The sequence below is a fragment of the Sorex fumeus genome, unplaced genomic scaffold (genome assembly GCF_029834395.1).
Source record: "Sorex fumeus unplaced genomic scaffold, SorFum_2.1 ptg000265l, whole genome shotgun sequence".
In the NCBI taxonomy this organism is placed as follows: Eukaryota; Metazoa; Chordata; class Mammalia; order Eulipotyphla; family Soricidae; genus Sorex; species Sorex fumeus.
The window spans coordinates 36,154,537-36,176,356 of NW_026606322.1; positions in this window are offsets into that span (position 1 = coordinate 36,154,537).

Consider the following 21,820-nt stretch of genomic DNA (forward strand, 5'->3'; position numbering starts at 1 on the left):
CTAAATTTGAAATGTACAAAGAGAATAAAATTCACATTTTCTCTCACACAAAATAAACTATGCAAGGTGACTTATAAAATTGCCATAATTGTGGTAAATATTTTGCACTTATATGTATATATATCAAAATGTCAATAGTGCACTTTAAATATATGTAATTTTATTTGTCAGTTCTACACCAGTAAAGGTGGGAAAATGAATTTTTTTCAAAGTGAGAACTGCAATAGATCTGGGTCATGTCTCCCTAAGAACCCTCAAATTAAGACAAATAAGGTGATTCATTAACTACCTGTAAGTCATCCATCATCAAGAAGAGGGCGAGAAGTGTGATAAATGTGGCAAACAGACTGCACCTCACAATCAAATTAAATACTCTGTTTTAATTATTGGGAACAAAAGATGTAGATAAATCAAATCAGTTACAAATGTTAACCTGGCATGATAATGGAGATATCAGCAAAAAATAAATCACTTAAGCAAAAAAATCAACCAAGTTTTGGTAATTTATCCTCTCTGACTGAATAAGATTGGTAAAAAGTAGACATAAACACACAGTATTGCAAAATGTGAAGACTGACTCCACATCTAAGCAGAAGTCTCAGCATCAAATGTTAGAAAAGAGAGAAAGGTGAACGAGAAGCAAGAAAACACTCAGAGGTAAGAACTTACACACCAGCCCTCTTCAAAAGCTTAGACATGTATGTTTGGAGAGAAGAAGCATTGAGTATAGGATTGAGACTGAAGTCAGGTGTACAGGTGTGGATAAGTGAAAAGGCAGGGAGGGTTGACTATTCATTTGAGAAACGTTTTGGTATATTACTAGTGAAAGACTGTGACAGAGAGAATGAGTATAGTAAAGTATAATTGGGGCTGTTAAATGGGAAAGCAAGGATGAAAGAAAGGATAGATGTATACAAGTGAATATTTGTGTTTGGATAAAAGAGTGAAGGAGGCTCTGTGGTAGATAAGGATATATCACATATGTGACACTGGAAAAGGCTGAGTCCTGAAAGTGAAGGACTGTAGGCTTTTGCAAAGACCCATAGTCTCAGGGGACTGTTACTAAATCGGAAGGCAGTCGAACTGCAAAGTGACAGAGCTGGCAGATGATAGAATGACTGCTGGAAAATCTGAATGTATATTATTAGCCAACACTTCTCGAGCATTACTGAGTGGCAGGCGCTCTTCTAAGCAAACCACGTGGTTAAACCTATTTATTATTCATATGTGATAGGAGCTATTAATATCCCTCATTTTCCCTTGCAGAGGCACAGAGAATTTAAGCAACTTGCCCAAGAATTAACACCTTATAAAGGCGAAGTCAGGCATGGAACTCAGACTTCTGACTCACGCTTTCCACACCATCACGATTCTGTTTCCCATATTAATGAGTTAAGCAAGCTGCTAATGGCTAGAGTTCTACTGTTTCAGTAGGCAGTTTGCAAGGGCAATTTAGGTTTGCAAAAGAGCAAGTTTCTCTCTAATGATAAACGTGATATTTCATTTGCATTGTCCAAAACCTGTAGGTAACTCTACTCAGACTGATTCTTTCTGCCTTCACTGGTCTGTGTTTACATGTCACATGTCACCTTGGAATGATGTCAATCCTGTAGGTTTATTTTACTAATTTTCCAATATCATCCCAGAATTATGTGATATTAGAAAAATTGCTGAAGACAATGTGGGATAATAATCTGTTACTAATAGAACACCTGGTGACTTAATGGTATGAAACAAAACCCATTTATTATTTCTCATGGTTATGCAATATGCAATAAGGAAAGTAATTGCATTTATGTACATGATAACAATAATTACTGATAATCATTATTACCAACATAAAAAGTCTGTAAGTAGATATTAAAGAATCTGTACTTTTCAACATTCCAACTCCTTAGAAGTAAGGGTGTGAGGCTGTAAGAAATATCATAGACTGGTCTTTCTAAGTGACTTTAGGGATGATTCAATGAATTCAGTCAACCTGATATTGTACAAAGAGCATTAGTTCAAATATAAAAGGCTTTGGAGGCCAGTCTTGGTCTCACCAGTTGGTAGTTATGCTAGCCTGAGTAGTTCATAATCACTTAACCTTCCTGAGGATCAATTTCTTAATACTGTCAGTAGGTTGTATACTCACCTCACTGGTTTTTCACAATATTGGATTTTGATATGTGCACAGTGCTTTGAAAAGAGCAAAACACGATGCTAGCAATACCTAATATATATTGTAATCTTTTCTACAATGAGCTTATTTGAAATGATTTGCATGTATTATATCATCATAAAAGTGCTATTATTCCCATTTTGCTGTGGGGGACCCCGAGGTACTAAAAGCTCCACTAACTTCCCGCAAACCAGGCACCTCAGAGTGACAAAGCAAGCAAGGAGAGAGATGTGTATTCCTGACACAGAGGGATTTAGTGAATTCTGTGCAAATCTGCTTTATGCCTGAGAGAGGCACCAAATGACCAGAAGGGTTTCTGGAAGGCTACAGGTGGGGTGTCTACACTAGGGTGACCAGGAAGCAGTAAAATCAGCTTGGTTTAATTCTAGGCTATGCTTTCTTCCTCAGGCCTTAAATGTGTTTGAGGAAGGCTATTTGTCTTTCTAGCTTTCTATATAGAGGCCTCTAGTCAATTCTATAATGAAATCCAATTTAAGAATGATACCCACCATCTTCCCACAGGAATTTAAGGTTCCTGATAACAGTTCATCAATTTCTTTCGGTTAGACAAGAGAATCTAACATGGTTTTAGTGAGTTTGTTTAAAGTAATTTGAATGTAAATGATATTTTCTTTTATCTATCTTTTAAAAATTTTTTAAAAAATAAGCAATAGCATAGTGGTAGGGTGTTTGTCTTGCACATGACCCTCCTGGCTTAGCAAGGTTCGATTCCTCTGCCCCTCTCTGAGAGCCCGGCAAGCTACCGAGAGTATCTCGTCCGCATGGCAGAGCCTGGCAAGCTACTCGTGACATATTCAATATGCCAAACACAGTAACAAGTCTCACAATGTTACTGGGACCGCTCAAGCAAATAGATGAACAACAGGAGGACAGTGCTACAGTGCTTTAAAATAAGAAGATAAAATGTAAGAGCAATATTCTTAAAAATACCTCAAGTCTCAGATCTCATCCTCCACTTTTTGAATGAATTTCCTCCTCTGCCTTCAGAGAATCATGGCCCCTAGGATTTTACAGAACAGAAACAATTACATGTATAAAATTAATTCTGGAAACATATCAAAGGGTGAAAATGCAGAAAAAAATCAAGTTTTTGCATCCAGTTATACTGGTGGGGTGACTTGAAAAAACTGTTGCTTTCACAAAAACTTGCACATTTATAATTTTCTAAAAGGATATTCTAAATGTATAATAGCCATTGCTGAAGGAGGCTATACTAAGCATTATTATTCATTTAGCAGATCTTGAGTATAACTATTATATCAAAGGAAGTAAGCTGTCTTTTCAAACTTGATGTAATACCTAAAGGGAGACAGATAAACAAAATGAAAGGAAATGCTAGTTGTAAGACCTGGCATTTCTAGTTGAAAATCATGAATGTTGGCTAAGTAGGGTCCATATTGGCCACAGAGGTACAATAGACAGTGCCTATCTACAAATCACAGTGGAGAAAGAACTGGATCACTGTCCTACGCATTCAACTACAAGTCATCCATGAAGAAGTAGTAGTATACGTGACAGTACCTAACCATGTGGAGCGTTTTAACTCAATGGGGAAAAACCCATGACTGTTTGTTAAGAAATACCCTCATGCTATGTTCAGGGCAAAAATCAAAGCAATATAATCTGTCTGTTTTTATCTCTTTATAATTGCATGCATCTGGTCTCCTTTGCAATTCTAGAATGGTCCTCTTAAAACCAACTCTTCCTGGAGTCATCCTTTAATAGATGTGATTTACAATCAAGACAGTGGCATAAAGCGATTCTTGGCTTTTGAGAGCCATAGTGGAGAAACAAATGTCTGGAGATTCCAAGGGAAGAGAGGAATATAGTATTTTTTACGTCAGGTCTTGTAATCTGAAATTCATCAGAAAAGCATTCTCTACTGGAGTGTAGGCACAGGAATGTCACTATGAAGACAAATGGAAGAAGACTCAATAAACCTTTCAGAACACCTTTGAAAAACATTTGTGGTTGACCCATGTCCTGGATGACCTTCTAATGGAGAGCAAAGGCAGACATGGATGTCAGGTAAACATTTCTGTTTATGAACAGCCTTGGAGTCTACCTTAGTGTTCCAGGACGTGCTTATTATGAGGTCAGAGGAAATATAAATCTTAAGAATTCTTGGAGTGAGTACATTGATGGTGGGAAATGTACAATGGGATGGGTGTTGTAACATCATATGACTGAAACCTGATCATGAACAGCTTTGTAACTATATATTTCATGATGTTTAAAAAACAATCAGCAGGAGAAGCATAAAACCTACTAGCTGGTGTATCAAAGAAGCACAGAGAGTTTTATAAGCAAACAATCATACAGTCCTTACTCTTCATTCCTTACTGTTCCTCATATTATAATTATTATAATATTATTATTTGACCTTTGGGCCATACCCAGGAGTGCTCAGGACTTACTCCTGGCTCTGTGCTCATTCATCATTCCTGTAGTCCTTGGGTATTGGGGACTGAATCCAGGTAGACTGCAGGCATGGAAAGTGCTTTGCCTGCTGAAATATCTCTTCAATCCTTATTATTATTATTACTATTGTTATTTTTGTTTGGGGACCACACTGGCTCTCCTCGGTGGTATTTCTGGCTTAGCTGCCACTCTTTGTGTTGCTCTGGGGACCATGCAGTACTGAGGATGGAGCCCAGTTCTCCTTCATGTAAAGATGCACTCAGCCTTTTTGTTGAGCTACCTTTTCAGTTAATAAGAGGTCAGATATTCTATTAACAAAGTAACATGGAAGGAAATAAGGATGATACTTGTTTGATGAAGACCTATGAGTAGAGTCTCTCAAAACGTGAATTGATGGTAGACTGGTTTTAAATGGATGATGCAGATTTAGAAATATAACTCTCCCCCATTAAGAATATGGGGTAAGGAAACAGTGGTACATATACACTATGGAATGGTCCTTGATTTCAGAAAAGATGAACTGAAAATTGCTGTCATGTAGATGTATCATGCTTAGTGAAGTTCCAAGGGCACACACAGAATGATCTCTTTCATATGTGGGATGTAACGAAACTTACTAAGGGAATAACAGCTGCCCAAAGGCAATAGAATTTAGCACTGTAGCACTTTCCTCCCATTGTTCATCGATTTGCTTGAGAGGGCACCAGTGACATCTCACAACAAATTGTGAGACTTGTTGTTACTGTTTTTGGCATATTTAATAGTTCACGAGGAGCTTGCCCGGCTTTGCCTTACAAGCGAGATACTCTCGGTAGCTTGCCGAGCTAGGGGCGGAGAAATCAGATCCCCTGGGTCAGCCATGTTGGCTGCGTGCAAGGCAAACGCCCTATCGCTGTGTTATCGCTCCAATTCTTACAGAACTTAGAACTGGTCTTAAATAGTAATCATACTACAGCAGGGAAATTGAAGGGGCAGTACACTGGGACACTAGTGGAGGATGTGGTCCCAGAATTTTCTTCCCCCCTGAATAATTTTACTTCTGAATTTTTAAATTTTTATTTTTTTATTGAATCAGCATGATCCAGAATATTTTATGTATGAAAACTTAACAACAGTACTTAAAATAAAATGAAATAAAATTAGACACATAATATGAAAAAGTAAAAAAGAATGTGAAATGAAAAGATTTACTTTTATAGCAAACATTCCAGTTGTATTTCTACATATTTTTTGCCTAGTTTTGAGTCTAACTTAACAAAACTATTTTGAGTAACACTGAAATCCGTTACAGTTTAAAATGGTCAAGCTAAGAAATTAAGTTATGCATTTTTCTATTAGTTTATTTCTTTTTTTGTAATACTTCGCAATGCTGCCCATGTAGCAAGGTCTCTATGAATTCTACACATATTCAAAATTCTTTTTTCAAAAGTGAAATTGGATTGTTTCACTTTAAAAGTAAAGAGATTGTTTATTGTTGGATGTATTTTGTTTTCACAGCATTCAACTTTAACATTTTTATATGACATTTACCTGTCACTTTTTATAAAACATTTTAAATTTTAAAGCATTCCTTAGTTCAAGAACACGCACTCAGCTGATTTTAGGAATGCAAATTGTCTTTATTACAAGTGACAGACTGTGGACTTCAAGTTTACTTAGATATCTTTACACATTTGTGGGTTATTGATCTTACTAGTGACTGATTAGAAGAAAGGACTTTGCTATTCAAAAGATTTATGATGGGATATGAACTTGTCAAAGATGATGAGGTTCAAGATTTTTCCCAGTTTATAGCCAAATTTCAGAGATAATATTAGGAAAAGGCATAAAAAACTTTGAGATTTCAGATAATAATAAAAACTTTACTGCTTGAATTTGTACTAAGATACAAGAGAAGTCAAATCAAGTTGGCTGGTACAATTTTGCCTCATTTGATTCTTTCTGTGATAAATAATTTGCTCTTTAATGGTTTGAAGTCATTTAACATTGTCATCTTTCTAGACATAATGCAATTTTGGTAGAAAATTTAAATGAATAAAATCAACTCTTACTGTACTATCTCCTTTCTAAGCTTGGTTATTTGTAAACATTGAGAATGATTTTTTTTTTCAGAAATTTTATTGATTGGCTGACCTCAATTTGAATAACTTGCAGTAGCCTCTTTTTCTAAAAAAGTACGATTCCATCTTTTATTTGGAAGCAACTCAACTCTTAAAATGCTGGCATTTACAGTGTCCACATAATCTAAGTTAAATCCTTTCAGGAACTTTACTTGATAGGGCTTTTAGTGTGTGCTTTGATGAACTCTCTGGTGAACTGATTGATGGGTTTTCCCCATTGGACTAAATTGATTGTGAAGGGAACTGCAGTATAAAGGAGCATGCTGTGTAGTTTGTGAATGAATTCAATCTATGCAGTTTATAAGAGATAGTAGATCTGTAGTCATGCAGTTTTACTTTTGTTTCTTGATTATTTTAATGATATATTTTAACTTTTCATATATAAAATATACAATATATCAAATTGCAGTATAATATTTGGGTATCAGAAAAAAAATTGTTTTATAAGACAAGACAGGGGGAAAAGAGGTAGGCCATAGGCTGGAGCACATGGTTCCATCCCCAAGTTGATGTGAACTGTTTCTGGGAGCAACCCCTGAGCATCTAGCCTGAAATAGTCCTCAAAACTTGAACACTTAGAATAAAGAGCTAGATAAATATTTTAACTATGTTTGATCATTTCCCTTGCCCATTGCTTTTGTTAGTTGGAATGCACTGACTCAGCAATGAGGAATCATGTTTTTTATTGAGTACATAATGGGGAGATAGGGTGATGGAGTGACGGGATGCTATCTATGTAACCTTGAAAATTTTTGCTTGAATCAAGTTTCCTAGGAATCTTATACATAAGTCAAATTTTATACATAAGTCAAAAAAGAGTTGTTTTGAGGATTGTACACAGAAAAAAATGTACACACAGACTTAGAAAGAAATGTCTTTGTGTATGACAGTTGACTATAGTCTCGATAAAGAAGAGTTTTTTGTTTACTTAAGCCACTGTGATGAGTTTGTCTAACACTGAATGGGGGAAGTTCTGCTGTAGACCTGCTTTTTTTTCCTTTTTTGGTCACACCCAGCAATGCTCAGGGGTTACTTCTGGCTCTGCATTCAGGAATTACTCCTGGCAGTGCTTGGGAGACCATATGGGATGCTGGACATTGAACCTGGGTCGGCCTCATGCCAGGCAAATGCCCTACCCACTGTGCTATCGCTTCATCCTCTAGACCCGCTTTTCAAAGGTACCTTCCATTCTGCATTCAGTGGTCCTGTTGCTTGCATTAAAATGTATGTTTCTTTAGGGCAGGAACTGAATTTGTTTTACTTACTAAAAATCTAGAAGAGTCCTGGTCTATCAGAAGTTATTCAATTAATATTGAATCTTGAGTTCTACTCTATTTATTAATATCATTGATCACAGGTTCTAGATAATAACAAGTAAAATTTGTTGGAGCAAAATTCTCTAACCAGTATTCCTTTCTTATGTTGGGTAGGATCAACAGATGAAAAGTATCTTGGTTAGGCAACATTTAAAAAAAAATCATGGTTAATCGTAGTATAACTTTGATATTTTTTTACTCTGAAAAAATCACTTGCTTTATGGTTTATTTTTTCAAAAAATTATCTAAAGCTAATTTAATATTTATTATGCACAATTGTATGGCTGAGAGTTACTGAGTGAAGCAATGAGAAGAAATGTTTCTTTCAGGCATTATATTCAGTAGAGAAGATCACTAAATATTGCATTTTTTCTCCTGAATTTATAATAGAGAAGCCATGAAAATTAACTGGCTTTGCTCCTTTAAATATTTATAAGAGATACAAGCTAATGCGGCTAAAATGCCAATTAAGGATAGCAACTCGAAAGTTATGATTAGTGATATAAATGATCTTGAAAATTGACTAAATTTTGAGAAGCTGGACCTAGCTCCATAAATTAAATGTGTTTTGTACTAAAAAAACCTATCAAAGTTACAATGGAAAAATATTATATTTTTATTCATCCATAAAATAAAGCATTGCTAAATTCTTCAAATTCTGTAAGATCACAGATCATTTATTTTACTGTCTGTTAGTTCCTTACACAATAGCAGAACATTTACCAGGACCCCTTAGGAGCTATGCTGACATTATCCTGAAGTTATTGACTACTAAAGGCTTTAAGAAGTGGAGGAATGTCTTCAATAGAGCTTCAAAATTTCATGTCTCCCTTTAGTTATATCTTTTTAAAATTTGTTTGGTTTTTGGCAAAGTACCAGTAAAAATGTGCTGGATAAGTAATGGGCATGTCTGCAGAATATTGCATTTCACAACAAATTGAGAGACTTTTTCTTTGCTATATATTCTAAACAATGTCTTTTAATCAGGAGGAGATTTTTTTTATTGAAAGTAACTTAGATGCATTTTCTTTTTTTCCCTATAAGATAATTAAGAGACATATTTCTAAATTTCCTGAAATCCTGAAATAATATTTTTTTGCCTTACTCTAGCTTTGTACTCATTTAAATGAAGTGATTTTTAAAGAACTGTTTTAGATCTTCTTGATAGGAAGAAGAAAATTATTCACAATGAAGAAAAAATACTAAAGCTTAAAGCAAAATCACATTACTTCTTTTCCAAGAAGTATTTGACATGTCTTCACCCTGGAAATACTTTAATGGTACTATTTTATTTTTTCCCTCATGGTTTCTTTCCTCTTCACTGATTACTTGCTTTTGCTCTGACCTTTAGAATATTAAATGGAATGTATTTGCTGCTCAATTGCCAACTTTACCCACAAAGAGCATCTCATCTAGTTTTGTGACTTTCATGTCATCGATGAGGTGCTAATTCAAAATATGTTTGCAATCCTAATGTCTTCAGTGAGTTCCAGATTGTTATATTCTTTGAACTAATTGACGCAATAGGCATAGCAAATTTATTATTTTGAAAGTCAGAGTTCTTGATTGTCCTTTCAATCCAATAACTCTAGAGTCTTCTCACATTGTTGACCACCCTCCACCCCAAGTTATTTGCTGATAACCCTGAAAAATTTGGAGTCCTTCTTACCTTTCTTTCTCTGACATCTGAAATTCTTTTCATCAAGAAATACTGTTTACTCTAAATAAGCTCTTCCCCCTAATTACTCTACTCTTACGCTACTTTAGGGCATCATCATATCTTATGTCAACAGCACAATATACCAGACTTTTGGGTATAATTTCAGTCTTACTTTTCACCCAGTCTTCTGTCCCAATTAAACACCCAAGAGAGCGTTTAAAATTTAAGTTGAATTCCCTATTCATAACCTCCCCCAATTTTGTCTTTCAATAATAATCCTTACTTGTAGCTTGCAAAACCCTGACCCCCATACCTTCCTCCACTCCCTTCCTCAGGAGTCTATCTTCACACTCATTTCCGATCTCTCTTTGCCTCCTTACATTATAACCCTCATACACCCCAGCTTTCTTCATCAGATATTTTATAGAAAGGAGTAATAATAAACATTTCAAGTAATTAGAGTCTTTGTTTTAACTCCCCTGTACTGCCTTATAGTGCAAAAACAGATAGACACTATGTATACAATAGACTGTGACCGTGGCAGCGTTCTATTAAAATTGTATATCCCTCCACCATTATCTCAGTGTTCTCCCTTAAATGTTTTATACAGAATTTGCTATTAATATATAAAAGACATTCTTTGCATTTCTTATTCTTTTTGTATTACTAAATCATATATTTTTATTGGGCTGGAGCGATAGCATAGTGGGTAGGTAATTTGCCTTGCACACAGCCAACATGGCCCACCCAAGTTTGATTTCTCCGCCCCTCTTGGAGAGCCTGGCAAGCTACCAAGAGTATCTCGCCCTCACAGCAAAGCCTGGTAAGCTGCCCGTGACGTATTCAATATGCCAAACACAGTAACAAGTCTCACAATGTTACTGGGTCCACTCAAGCAAATCGATGAACAATGGGAGGACAGTGACAGTGACAGTGATAGTTTTATTAGTTCTATCATTTATTACACCTAACTCACTATTTTAACATTTCTAGTTTTTTCCACTAAGTTTAATATTTTAGTTATTTATATGTTTTATAACCACATGAAAAAATGCTAACAATTATTATACATGAAATTTTTTTGTAGTTTATTATTTTGCTCTGTTGATCATTTTTATTTAGGTTAAACTCGGTATGTTTATATTACATTTTTCATGTTTCTGAGGTCTTTGTAAATCTGGTTCTACTGTTCATGTTTCTGCTTTTCCTAATCACCATTATTCCTTTGTTTTTGTCTTGGGACCACACCAATGGTGCTCAGGGCTTTCTCTTTGTTCTGTGCTCAGGGATCACCTGATGAGCTAGGGGGAACCACATGAGGTGCTGGAGATCAAACCCAGGTTGGCAACATGTGAGGCAAGAACCTTACTCACTGTACTGTCTCTCCTACCTTCACTGTCCTTAATTAAGTTAGCTTCTCTGATTATTGACTCTGTGCTTATATTTCTTTCTTTGCTGCACCTGATGTTGTTAAGGAGCTACTTGGTTCGGTGCTCAGGGATTGTTTCTGGCAGTGTTCAGGGAACCATAAGGTGCTAGGGATGAGGTCCAGGCGTCCAGCATACACTCCAGTATGTTGTTATCTCTTTGTTTCCCATTTATTGTTCTAAGAGCTTCATTTATGTATATTTCAGGGGCGTGAGATAAAGATGCATCCACCTAGAGAGGGTTTTTATTTGCTTATTCAGGCACCTCAGCATTTTACATTTCAAATTTCCCTAGGATTTTGTGTCTATACAACACATATGGTTCAAGACTGCAAGCTTGTAGAAACAGCTTTGGGTTACACATTTTCTAGAATTTGTTTCACTTTAACATTGTACCAGATATAGAGATTTTTAATTACAAAGATCCAGATGGAGGGTTTGGATTTTCATAATCATAATTACATTTTCAATTAGCCCAATTGGAGGTCATAGCCTTTAGGGCTTTGTATGAATCTGAGGGTGTTGAATTAGAATCTATACTTCAAGGTACTATTATTGGGGCTCTTTACATTATTAAAAATTGAGCCCCAATTTGCTTTAAAATTCATCCTTATGTCTCTAGATATCATTCAGGTTTGGCTGAATATTTCTTATTTTTATCTATATGTTTAGAAGAAAAATTTTAGAACTTTGTCCAGAACTTTTAGTTGTTTTTTGCTCAGAAATGTAATATCAGGTTCAAGTTTAAGAGTGTTTACTTCTATGATAAGTAGGAGATTTGCATTATGATTCAAGCTAATTACAATATATTTACAATATTATGTTATTGGCAGGTGGAGTCTATGTTATGAAACTGCCCACATGCAATTCAATTAGCAGTAATAGGTGAAGGGTGGTATGCAAATGATTTAAATTTTTTGAGACCAGAACGTTGGAAGAGACCGCTGACAGCCAAGGGTTTCCAGGATGCATCCATTCTCAGGGAGATGTTTGGAGGCTTTGCTGAAAGTTACAGACCATGAATATGGAGTTCTAATGGCATCCCAATTGTGCACAGCTAGATGCACCTGTTAATGTGTTTAAGTCTGAGTTTCATGCACATTGTTGTACATATCCCTGGTTTATTCATTTTTAATATATAGTATTTCAGTACAAGAATATAAGTTCATAGATCATTATTTGAATTGTTCTATATATGTTTACACACATATCCATGTAACACTGTAACACTTTTTCTGTTATAAATCTGAAATTCAGGAGAAAATAATTGAAGCCTTGATAAATTCATTGCTTAGCAAAATTCCTATGGCTGTCCTAGATATTTTGATTTTGAAATTCAATCTTCTTCTCTCCTAATTATGATTTGGCTATTTCAACTTTGCCCTCAGCAAAGGTTCATTCAGGAACAGGGAAAACATTTTTGTCAAAAATCTTTTCTTGTTTTAAATAAAAAAGCCCAAAGAATTAATTTTTTTCCAAAATAAAAAAATTACAACTCAAGCTCATTATTCTCAAGTGCAATGAAGTTCTCAAGGTTGGCTTGATCAGGCCTGATAAATAAAATAACCTTATTCTGGATATGACTAAGTGAAAGATAGAAGGCATACATTTCATCTATACTATGGCACTGCCTTTGAGGAGGACATGAAAGGAAAGATTTTTTTTAAGACAGCAAATTATACCTGACACAAATACTGTTACCCACATGTTCCAACATTTAATTTATTTTATATTAGCTTTTAATTTTGGATTCAATATTTAGTTGACAAGATACAGAGATCCACAATGTAAGATTGCTTCTATACTTATTTTTGTGTTTTGGGCCACATTTGGTGATGCTCAGTACTTACTCCTTGCTCTGTGCTCAGAACTCACTCCTGGCAGGTTTGGGAGACATTATGGGTTGACAGAAATTGAATCAGGTAAGTTGCATGCAAGACAAGCACCCTAGTTGTTGTGCCATTGTTCTGGTCCCAAACGTTTCTTTCCTAACCTTTTTTTTCCTGAAAAATGATAAGCATTTAAATCAAAAGGAAATAAAATGTAACCAAATTAAAAATAGTTAAAGGTATGTTAAATGGCTTTTGAGAAGGTTTTTTGGGTCACTTTCCACTATGTTCAGGTCTGATTCATGATTCTGTGTTCAGGGAATCACTCCTGGTGGTGCATGGATTTAAAATTGGGTGGCTGTGTGCAAGGCAAGTACCATACTTGCTGTACTATCTCACTGGCTCCTATTCTGGTATATTCTATCGGGGCTGGAGCGATAGCACAGCAGGTAGGGCGTTCGCCTTACAAGCGGCCAACATGGCCGACCCGAGTTCGATTCCTCCGCCCCTCTCGGAGAGCCCGGCAAGCTACCGAGAGTATTCGATATGCCAAACACAGTAACAACAAAGTCTGGTCCAATGGAGACGTTACTGGGCCCGCTCGAGCAAATTCTATCATAATAGAAAATATATTTTGTACCATGGGACTGTAGGGTGTCAGGGATCAATCCTGGTGCTCTGTGCATGCTCAGCACACTCTCTAGTTCATTGAATTATCTCCCAGTGATTAAATATTTTTATGACACAAAGAGCAAAATAGAGGTTAAGCAATGATAAATAAATTATTAAAATTTTACTTTGATCATCTTATTTAATGTTGTGCTTGTCAAAATTATTCAGTGATAGCATAATGAAATGCAAGATTATACAATGTGCACACATATTATATAAATATATATAAATACTTAAATCAGTAGTATCTCACATACATATGATTATTGTCCTATGGACAGTTTTTAAATATTTTATTATTATCTAATCTATCATTTACTGAAAGAATACATTTGTAAAGTAAAACAAACTAAATTTATCCTTTCTGTGTTCTTTTCCAATCTTTTAAAGATTAGTTCTTCTCTCGGGTAATTTGATACACTTTGATATTGAATAACATCTTGTTTTCCTGGGAACATACTACTTTATGTTGCATCAGTACATAAACACATGATTTTCTGTCAATGACTTATTCTCAGGTTTCTATTGTTCCTTCCTTCTCAGGTTTAGTCACATTCTCTCCCATTTACAGAGTTAGAGAAAATTTAAAGAAAAATGGGCTTTGAAACCTGAAGCTAAACTTCCAGCATGATTACAGAGTAAGCCTGGACTTAAAAACAGAATAAAACATCAGAAAGCCGAAAGAGAATGCAGTCATGAGTGTTGTATAGGCAAACGAAATACCTTATCTCTAGCTGAGGATGATTCCTGAACTCTCAATGGAAATTCAGCTCAAGTCATTTGTAGACCCTGTTACTGTTTTCTTAAAAAGACATGAAATAAAACACAGTATAATGTAAGGAGTTTTAAAAACAAGAAGAATCAAGAGTTTGATTTTCACTATGCGTTATAAGTATTTTCCACAAATAATCTTTCTTATCTAACAGAAAAATATTTAAGATTAGAATTTTTCTCAGTAAATAAATGAACTTATATATCGAGTAACATTTATATCTCTTCAACAAAATCATCCCAGCACAAAAGACTTTATGTAGCAACTATTTCTGGGAGATATTCGGCAATGGTTTGAGAGTGTTGGGGACACGTGGTTCTCTGAATGTTTCTCTTCTTGCTTATTATTAATGTCTTTGTATAATGAAAGCAGAATGCCCCAAATTCTCATGTCTTCATGGAACACCTTTCCATTTCTAATAGAGTTAACACATAAGCCAGCCTGAACCAACTTCCTGTTTGTGGCATAAAGGTTTACCCTTTTATGGGATTCTGTACTTACTAAGTTTGAGTAGCCTAAGGATCTTGATAAATGTCCAAAAATTCATTCTAAGTAGCTATTTTTCATCTTATACTTGAAATTCCTGCTATGAGTACTCTGGTGACAAGGTTTTGTTATTTTATAATCCCTGAAGGCAATGATGCTTTGCACACTATTGTGTTGCATGAAGGGTCACAACCGCCACCCTTCCAGGTAATCCACACTGTCCTTTACAGCAAAAGAAAAGCTAAAAAATCCATGTGGTATTAAAAAAGAACCTTAAAGAATAAGAGATTCCATGCAGTGAAACAAAAAAAGCACAGACACAAAATGGCCAACTACTATCTTACATCCAATTGGAATTACTATTTAAAAAAAGATAAAGAAACCACACAACTCAAAAACAAATACCGAATAACTTAATAAAAGAGCTGGTGATCTGAATAAACACTTCCTTAAAAAATAAATGTAATTGGTCAACAAGTAAATGGGGAAAATGTTTATCACAATGTGTTATTTAGGAGATTCCAATCAAAACCACAGTGAAATACCACCTCATAACTATGAGAAAGACCCATTTCAAAGAGGAAGAACTTTTGTCAATGCTGTAGAGAAAAAAACACCTTTGTACACTGGTGGTGGGATTATACATCAGTACAGCCACCAAAGGAAACAGAAGCCTCAAAGATATTAAATATAAAACAACTATATGATCCAGTAATTCTATTTCCAGGTATCTAAGATAATGCTATGAATATATTAATAAAAGATATATTTATTACAGTACTGTTCACAGTCTATATACAGACTCTATCTAATGTTTATTAATGAATGATCGTGTGAAACAGATGTATATACACACAATAGAATACTAATCTGTTATAAGAGAAGATAAAATCTTGCCTTTTCTTTTTGGGTCACACCCAGCAATGCACATGGATTACTCCTGGCTCATGCACTCAGGAATTACTCCTGGAGGTGCTCAGGGGACCACATGGGTTGCTAGGAGTCAAACCCGGGTCATGTGCAAGGCAAACGCCCTACCTTCTGTGCTATTGCTCCAGCCCCGAAATCTTGCCTTATGTAATGTTTGGAATTTTAAGCACTGTGATTTACAAGGTTGTTCATTATACAGTTGTTTTTGATATTCAATGATCCAATACCAATCCCACCACCAGTGAGACTTTTCCTACGCTAATCTCCCCAGTGTTCAACCCAACCACCAAGACTACCTCCTTAGCAGGGATAACATAATTTACTTTATATTACTTTTCACAGGGCTGGAGCGATAGCACAGCGGTAGGGCGTTCACCTTACAAGCGGCCAACATGGCCGACCTGAGTTCGATTCCTCCGCCCCTCTCGGAGAGCCCGGCAAGCTACCGAGAGTATTCGATATGCCAGACACAGTAACAACAAAGTCTCCAATGGAGACGTTACTGGGCCCGCTCGAGCAAATCGACGATCAATGGGAGGGCCTTTACCTTTACCTTTACTTTTCACAACATATATCTCACAATGGTGAGTTCCTTGTCTGAGGATTTACTGAGCTGTTAGGTGCTAGTTGAGTTTTTTACATTATTGTTTTTGCTCATTAAACTTAGTGGACTTCTATGCAACTTTTCCATCTAATTTTCTGTACTCCTACTGGGCTGTCAATACTGTGAAATTTGGACATGCCGTGTGGCCACATGAGTGACCACACTTTCCAGGATCTGTGGACTGTGATGATTCAGCAGCTTGGCACCTCTCCAAGATTACTGTGGAGCCAGGTCATTTATAAGCAAAGGAGGTTAGGTTTCAGTGGGTACTGGGTCTTCCAAGAGGGTGGGGACACATCCTGTCCCCATACTGAGAGACATCAGAGATCTCAGCTCAGAGACAGGTTTCGCTGTGGCAACCCCTCTGCAGGGTCTCTTCAAAATTAGGCATGAAGCTGGCTGTGGCTGGGGTGCCAGGCTTTGTGAAAGAATGGGGACAGAAGCTGACCTCATCCTAAGAAGGTTTCAAAGATATCTAAGCCTATTTAGGATAATTCAGCTGTGGGAGGTCTCTTTTGATATGACATGAATGGAACTGGAGAAGGATCCTGCTAAGCAAAATAATCAGAGGAAGAAAAATATCAAATGATCTCACATATATGAACTATGAAGAGCAAAGAAAGTGAACAAGGAAAACAAAACTAAAACAAACATTCAGACCATAACAACATAATGTTGATTATTGGGTGAAGAAAATAGAAGGAGGGATGAAGGTAAATAAGGTCAATGGGCTAGTAGTGGATGGAATTGGATCTTTGGCAATGGGAGTGATGCAGTTTATGCATTTATCTAGATATTAAACTAAAACTCATATCAACATTGGAATCTCAACTACAAGAAACTGAAAGGAGCAGAATGAGGTTACAATGCAAAAAAAATTAAAACTGAACTATGAAAGAAAATGTAAAATTCTCTTTAAACAATTATCATTGCATATATAGTGCAAGAATTATTATTTTTTTAAAAATAGAAGTTTTTATTTTGGTTACAATTTATCTCATCCTTTGCTTTCCACTCCAACAGCTTCTGTCATGCTAGGTTTTTTTTTTTATGAGTTCCTTTCAAGTATTTTTTTTATTCCTTAGTATCTAGCTTTGACCCCAGACTTCTTTGAATCAACACATTTTTCTTTTTTAAAATGTATTTATTAATTTATTTTTATAAAGTTGTTAATGATTTATTACATTTAATATTCCAACACCAATCCCACTACCAATGCACCTTCCAACCATCATTATTTCCAATTTTCCCACCTACCTCTGCCGCTATAGCATGCCATAAATAATTTTTATATTGTTTGTTATAATTTGATAAAATGATAAAAATATATTTCTTTAGAAGAAGTTGTGTGAATATTGTTGTATCGCACCATGGAGCCATTAAGCCCTGTAGAAAAAAGAGATTACTAGTGTGTTGTTACCAGTTAAGCCTTTTCGTTTATATTTTCTGAATCGAGATTGGTTGCCTTCTACTTTACATCCCATACAGTGTGGTGTGTTACTCCTGATTTATAAGTAGTGTAGAGTTTTGAGATGTTGTACAACTGCACACACTCCAGGAATTCAAAAATTTTGAATGGGGTAATACAGCTGGAATTAAAGTTTCAATTGAATGGTGACTTTGAGTGCCCTGGATCACTAAACCTGGAATGAGGTTCGGAAGCATCTCTGAAATTTGTTGATCTCTTTCAAGATTTATTTACAAGTCTCTGGATCATGGCCAGATAATGAGTTTATTTGGCACCAGAGGCAGTTCATGGACATGGCTGCCAGGCTTTTGGCAAAACAGGGAGATGGGGCTATGGTGGGGTAGCCCATCCTCAATTCTGTGTGAGCCTGAAGATTTCAGTCATAAAACCCTCATACCTGAGTTTTTCAACAGAATTATTTCTGGATTGGACTTATCCTGAGCAGTGGAGTCCAGCTTTGACCACGACAGAGATTGTGTAGTATGGAGAATTTTAATTGCCGGATGACTCAGTCTCGTACAGGGTCCAGAAGCATCTCTGCAGCTAAATCAACAAAATTTTCTATCCCCCAAACACTACCTGATTATTATTCTGTCTCTCATTGAGCTGTTCCTCTAGTTGCCCTCCTGGTAACACACAGCAGAGTGTTGCTGAGGGTATAAATTCTTAATCTGAAAAGTTGGGGAGGATCTAATTTGTGTTAATTCAAGACATCGCCAAGACTAAATGGCTCTGTCCTTTACAACTCTGTCTCATTCTGAGTATTCAGGTATTTTCTCCAGGTGTGAAGAAGGAGACTGTCCCTAGACAATTTTTTGTTATTGATAGAAACCTTTTATGACCAAAACACAAGCTTATTCAACTACAAAGATGAGAGATGTAAATTAACCTTTGGTAATAGAAAAAGAAACTTCTCAAAAACTGGAGAGCGGGAGCTGCTACAGGCATTGTTGCAGACTATTGTGTTTTGCTAGGCAGCAACTCCAGGAGTGCACAAGTGTGAAGTATCATCCTTCTATTTAGAGCTGTGTCCAGCTTAACATAGAACTAGGTCATCAGATTTATTTTGTCTGCATTATGATTTTCAAAGCTTTTATAATATATTTTAGGGATATGATGCTAAAGAAATTGATTTTAGAGTATAAATATCGAAAGGTAGATAGATATGACTGAAGGGAAATATTTAATTTTTCTCTGTAGTCTGAGAATTAAGAAAAAAAGATACTCTGAAATTTCCTAATACATGTGAACTTAAATAGTTTATTGGTATGCATTGCTGAAAACTTATCTTCTAGTCCTGGAACTGATCTAGGAATTATAAATGAATGTTTTTGAAATTTTAGACAAACCTGTGATATCAAAATGCTTCTATCATTCTTTCTATGGCTGTCACGTTTCTGATAAAACTGATGTACAGTTCTCAAAGTCTGAAATTTATTAAGTTTAAGAGAGAGCCTGGTTCACATTTTGAAAATCCAGTACTTGGATAATGATAGATAACCTACAGCAATTCTTTTGGTGGAAAAAAATTTAAAGTTTTATTTGGTCTCTGCAGTGATAGAATGAATATCGTTAGATGTTTGATAAATTACATATAATGCTTCTAATATAGAGAATTTATCTTATTTATTTAATTAAAACAGTTTCAGGCTGGCAGTATATATGTTTATATTGCATTTTAGTAGAAAATAAAATCATATTCAACTATTTCTCATTTGAAAAAAATGTTTTTCTTGTTTCATTCACATTGAATGATTGCAAAAATACCTCTTCCATTCTGGGGCTTGCCGCGGGTACACAAAATTGTTCTTTAGCATGTTCTGCCTAGAGGAAAAACTGTTCTCTATCTTTGTGACAGAAACTATCAAAAGGGCTGTGCTTCATGGCCTGTCCAGTGACAGTGTTTCAAGAAAAATGGCTGATTGAAAATAAGTTGCCAACCTACTACTGAGATTTGCTCAGGTAAATCTTTCTGTTAAATGACTGAGGGGTACTTTTCTTGAAGTAAATGTCCATATATCCACAGACCTGTGGTTTGGTATACAACTTCCTCAAATGGTTTCTTTGAAGTTTCTTCGGATATTTTGATAGTATTTTTAAGAGTTCATGTAAACATGGTATTATATTTACCCATGATTATATCCAAATGCTAAGTAACTCATGGAATATCCATGGCACTATAATAGGCCCTTTTAGAAGCTGTTCAAAATATCTTAGTTGAAATTTAAAAAAATATGACTTGATAATTTTTATGTCAACCAATTTTATAGAAGAAGGCCCTTGTTTTTGATAATGCATCAATGGGTGATTTTTTAATCACCTTTGTTATGACTTCATGAATAATATGCACAAATATGAATAAGCATATAGCAAATTTGAAATAATTTAGCAGTTTTGGCTACTCTGAATGCTCTGGCGAAGTAACATAAACTCAGTGGATGAGAACACATTTATCCTCTTATCGTTCTGGAAGGTGCATATTCAAAATAAATTTGATGGCACTAAAACAAAGTTTTTGTCAGAGCTGCACTCCTTCGGATATTTCTAGAGGAACATTTCCTTGCCTTTTATGGCATTGAGGCTGCTTGTATTTCTTTCTTTTGTGGGGGGGGGGTCACATCCAGCGATACACAGGGGTTATTCCTGGCTCTGCACTCAGAAGTTACTCCTGGCGGTGCTTAGGGGACCGTATGGGATGCTGGGAATTGAACCCCGGCTGGCCGCGTGCAAGGCAAGTGCCCTACCCCTACCCCCTGTGCTATCTCTCCAGCCCCGAGGCCACTTGTATTTCTTGACTTGTGGCTCTCACCTTCATCTTCTCAGCAAACAGTGTAGCATCTTCTAGTTTTCTTTCTGTTTCTGTCATTATATCCACTGCCAGGTTCTATTTCTACTGTCTTCCTGTCATAAAGACACTCATGATTAAGTTGAGCTCTCCCAGATAAAGCAAGATAACTTACTCATGTCAGAATCCTTAACTTGGTTATATGTGCTTTATTTTATCCATGTAAGGTAACAACTTCACAGATTCCAAGGACTATGATATCATTAGGAAATCATTTTCAGTTAGAATACTCAACAATCTTTCCTATGATTAGAGAGTCTCTTATTGTTTAAAAAATCCATAAAATTTATGAAATAATAATCTATTGAACAAGTTCTATGAGGCATAATGGAGGAAGACTGCTCATAAACTGAAATTTATAGGAACTTGGTGTATAATTGACAATTAGTAAATACACATTACACTGATAATTTAATCTTTTCACTGGAATAATTAATTTTTACACGGAGTCAAATGGAAGAATATTAAGGCTAGATGCTTTACCACTTGGAATTCATTTGTGATAACCATCATATGGAAAGGACAATGACCAATTTAGCTAGATAAATTTCAGTTATCTTATTTTAGGAAATGTAGAAATGTAATTCACAAATTTCTGTCCCTTTTAGGAGATTTTTGGATATATGTTTAACTCTGAGGGTCAAAAAATTAATTGCTCTTTATATTTTATACATACTAATGATACTTTTAATCCCTCAGTGTTATTCAATGCAATGAAGCATAAACAAAATTTTTGATTGGAAAAGAGAACAGAGTATTCGATAGATATAGTTAATTAGATATAAAGCTAATATTGCAGAAAACTATTTGACATGTGAAGATTTTCAAATGCCTAGTTTTAGGATTGGAAATTTTCCATATGATTAATTTCTAAATCAGTTAACCATTTTATTTTAGCTAAAAATTATATTAGAAGGTGTATTATAAAACAGCATGGGGATTTTTAGCTCTTGATGCAATGCTAAAGTGAAGAAATTAACAGAAAAACCATACTCGAAAAATTTTCCGGACTTTTCCCTAGCTTCAGCATGATTTAATGTAAGTTTAAATTTTAGACTTTGCACATCAAACATCTATCCTTTGTG